Consider the following 4383-nt stretch of genomic DNA (forward strand, 5'->3'; position numbering starts at 1 on the left):
CCCATCGCAGCCTGGAAACCTTTGTGAAGTGGATGAATGTGAGTAACGCTTTTTCTTTTCCACTGGCTAGGTGTACGTGTGTGTGCTGCTGCGTGGGGGCAGGGATCGATGGAGTCACCGAAATGTGCTCCATCTGCACCTTAGACAGGAAAAAGAGAGAAACGGGTGAATTCCAACTTTCAGCATGAATCAAAGAGTGTGCATGGTAAACAGTAGGTACTACAAGATCTGAAAGAAGTAAACAAAAACACTTTGATCTCCCTGCATCTTACCTGTTCCCCTGACAGTCATAAGGCACTTCGATAATGAGTAAAACGGCCGCGGGCGCCTTTGTGCAGGACTTTTTCTTATCGTGACAGCTATGCCTTTGACTGAAACCGTCCCATATTCCATCAGAAAGGTAGGAGGAGAGCTACCTTTTAGGAAATTTTAAAGATCAGGGGTATTTTCCAAATTAGCAAGAATATTTTAGGTTCTTAATCAGGTTAAAGGGTTTAAAGTAGAATCTGCTTCCAACTCCTCCCCCAAAGCATCGTTAAATAACCTTAACCTTGGTCCCTAACAGTTTATTTAACAGTCTGATTTCCACACAGAATGTGTGGTTCTCAGGGCCTCTGCAGAAATTCATGCCACCCCCGGTCAAGATTTCACTCTGCCTCCATTAGAAGAGACACTCTTTAATGTCGGTCTCTGCTATAGGATGCTTCAATTAAATGGCCGCAAAGCACTAATGCCTGTCCAAATCAAAAACTCTTTTTCAAACAGCAAGATTAAAAATACCCATAAATGATGCTTTTTCCCTTCGTGCAGTGTTACTTATTTCTGTCAGGTGTACTTCCCCCTGGGGATGGAGACCACAGTGCTAACTCTGACAGGCAGAAGTCGATAAGCACACCCAGAAGTGGTTTGATCGTCCTCCTCCCCGCTTCTGTCCTGGCTGCTCGCTCCTTACCGCTTCGATAAAGTTGAATATAATCTTCTAGCCACAGTCAGTTAGGTCTTACAGATAAAACTCTTACTCTAGATTTTATTTATTCCTTTATTTCATTACCTGCGCACAGCTATACTTTGTTCTAGAATGTTATGTAGCTGAGATAAATTGTAGTCTGGACTTGATTTGCTCTGAAGTTTGACTATGATCTTTTTATCATAGAATATCTATTCAAAAGTATTCAGGTTTGGTCTTCCAGAGCAAATAAGACTTCTTACGCTATGACCAAGAAATCTTCGCTATAAACATTAAATTCTGTAGGGGAGGGTTCTGTGAACCTGTGAAATGTGTAGGGACTGGGGGTTGCCGTTTGGCACCTCAACATTGCCTGTGTCGTCTTTCTGCAAGCATTCCTTATCTGCCTAAAGAGATGTGAGTCTCCTCGAAGACACTAACCACAGTGGTTAAGAGCTCAATTTCTAAATCAGAGTGCTCAAGTTCAAATTCAGGCTCTGACAAGTAGTAGCGTATATGACCTTGGCTATGTTCTTGCAACAGGAAAATAAGTGTAGAGTCTAATCACAGGGTCATGGTGAGGCTTAAACAGACATCCCGAGCAAAGGGGCTGAAGTACATAGGACATGCTATGGTCCCAGGAGGCGTGTGCCGATCGTGGACGAGGTGGGGCGGGGAGTCTGCAGGAGCCTGGACAGGCCAAACGGATCCGGGCGAGGGCCTTCGGCCGGAACACACGGCTGTGGCCTGGCTGCTTGTAAAAGGTCGAAAATCTTTGGTCTCACTGAGAGAGAAGCAAAAAAAAAACAGCCCTCTACAGCTGCCAGCCATCTATGGGGGTCTGCTCCAGCACTGGGACCGGAGGTCCTTCTGAGAGTCAGAGCCCCTGCCTTAAGTGGCTGGCCATCTCTGGGTGCCTGCTCCAGCAATGGGACCAGAGGTCCTTCTGAGAATCAGAGCCCCTGCCTTAAGTGGCACATGAGTTGTTAAGCATTTTGAATATCTCCTCGTCCTAATTCCTGGAACTTCTGAATAAGTTGCCTTCACAGGTCGCAAAGGGGACTTTGCAGCTGAGATTAAGTTCAAGATCTTGAGATGGGAGAGGATCCTGGTTTTTCCAGGAGGGCCCAGTGTCCTCACCAGAGGAAGGCAGGAATGTCAGTCGAGAAGCTTGTATGACAGAAGCAGGGGGCAGAGTGCTGTGGAGCCAGGAGGCCAGGAATGCAGGCACCTTCTAGAAGCTGGGAAAGACAAGGAACAGATTTGTCCCTAGAATCCCTCTAGAATGAATGCAGCCTTGCCAACACCTAGAGTTTGGCCCCATAAAACTTATTTTGGACTCCTGACCTCCAGAACTGTAGAATAGTAAATTTGTGTTGTTTTAAGCCACTGAATTTATGGTAATCTGTTACAGCAGCAATAGGAAAGTAATCCACCTAGATATGGAATTTTTACTCTTGAAAAAAGGTGAGAAAGAGAGGAAGCGTGGGTGATAGGGAGAGAGCCAGTAAAGGCTGGAATGTTGTTTGCTGGGCTTTGAGCGGGAAGGTGGGGGCCAGGTGGAGGGGACAAGGCATCCTGAAGGAGGGAGGGGAGTAAGATTAGTGTAGCTGCCACATGCTGAGCGACATTATCGATAAAATGTCTGGTGAGGCCTTTCTAAGAAGTCTGCTGTGTGTTGGTGAGGGCGTCTTCCTGGAGCTCAGGATTGACAGTGTTTTTCAAAGTTGTAGAGCCCAATTTGCATTTCACTTGAATTTATTGCTATGCTGATGGACTTTAGGGCAGGAATAAGGGGGCTCAGATTATTTGAATTATGTATTCTCTGCTTAGAAATTCTAATCTTATTGCTACCTTCACAGCGTCATTTCATTGGAGTCTTGCTGGCTTTTTACTCTTTAAATTGTGATCATTTTTATTATCTAGTCAGTCAGTCCTGCTATAACACTTGTATTGAAAGTGAGAATTTATTCTAACATGATAAGCATAGCATCGAACAGTTTGACTATGACAAGAATTTTGAGTTTGCTTATGTGCAGGAAACACTAGGCAAATGCGGAAAATGACAGCAGCTGAACTGAGCCGTGGAGGAGCGCGCAAAACGCACGCGCACCTCAGACACGCACGTAACCACGTGTGCGATGGCTCGCAGCCGTCCACGTCTGCTGGTGCCACTTCCCATCACGGGGACCCTCACTTGCCGTTTCTCAATAGCTTACAAGCCGCAGCCCTTCTAGGGTTCACCTCCCTGAGCAAACCTCAGGTCTTTTTCTAGATAACGTGTCATGGTTCTATAGTATTCATGTATTTTGTAACCATCTAACATGTGTAAAACAGTCTTTTTTATTAGGTTCCTATCATCTTTTTATGTGTCACTGACAAAGTTTTTTTGTTTGTTTGTTTGTTTTACGCCTACAGCACCTGGTCTTCCTAGGCGGTCTCCCATCCAAGTACTAACCAGGCCCCACCCTGCTTAGCTTCCGAGATAGACGAGATCGGGCGTGTTCGGGGCGGCGTGGCCGAAAGCACTGGCAAAGTTTTTGAGTGTGGTGCCCACCCCCTTTTCCTGTAAGCTGTGCGGTGGTTATTGTGCGGTTTTGGACAGCGCAGCGATTGTTAGAAAGCGGGTCACATTAGGACAGAATCACCTGACTTTCCTCTGAAGTGGCCACGCTCAAGCCCCGATGGCGCCTAGCGATATGCAGGAAAAGAGCGAGAGAAGGAGAAAGGGTTCGTTCTTAAGGAGGGAGAGGAAAGGGGGCGGCGGGATGAGGGAGCGGGAAGGGAAGCAAACTATCTTATTTGTACACGTGGCCCATCTGAGCTCAGAAGTTTACAAGCCCTGTGACCCTCACTTCTTCAGCACGTGTGCACCCCCGTGCGTGTGATGGGAGCCCCGGGCTGTGCACAGGGGAAGCCAAGGGGCGGCAGTCTGGCCGGAAGGCACACGCGTGGAGCAGGCTCGCCGCCCTCCCTTCGCCCCGTGTGAAGTGGTACCTGGGGGCGAGGCAGTGGGTTCTGCCAGGTGCCTTCTGTGCCATAACCCAGGTCATCACCATCAAAGTGGGAAACTTCAGTCACCTCCCCCAGGGCATTCGTGGACATATTTCAAGGAGTTTCTCTGATGTACTGCACTTCTAGACCACGTGGTCAGGGCAAGGAGGAGCCCAGGAACTGAGGGACAGTCTGGCCAGGGCAAGCAGGCCCAGGGTGACCGGCTGGGGCGAGCGGGCTGCTGGGGAGTGGGGTGAAGGGAGCAAGGAGTTGATGTGTGAACGAGAACGCTGCTCTTTGCAGGTGTGCGTGGGGAAGGCTGCACAGGCTCTGAAGCCGTGCTGGGTGCCTGTGCCTAGCTCCCCTGGCCCGTCCTCACAGCTCATCCTTGGCCGCTGTGTGCAACTCCATTTCCGCTTTCACCTGCCCTGGCCCCTCATGGG

At 48.6% G+C, this 4383-nt stretch overlaps 1 pseudogene; it reads right to left on the reverse strand.

Annotated features, from left to right (window-relative positions):
- Nucleotides 1–3355: 3355 nt before the first annotated feature.
- On the reverse strand, nt 3356–3473 carry LOC112484678 (annotated as a pseudogene).
- Between the last annotated feature and the right edge of the window lie 910 nt (nt 3474–4383).

The sequence above is a fragment of the Pteropus alecto genome, unplaced genomic scaffold, assembly GCF_000325575.1.
Source record: "Pteropus alecto unplaced genomic scaffold, ASM32557v1 scaffold17, whole genome shotgun sequence".
Classification (NCBI taxonomy): domain Eukaryota; kingdom Metazoa; phylum Chordata; class Mammalia; order Chiroptera; family Pteropodidae; genus Pteropus; species Pteropus alecto.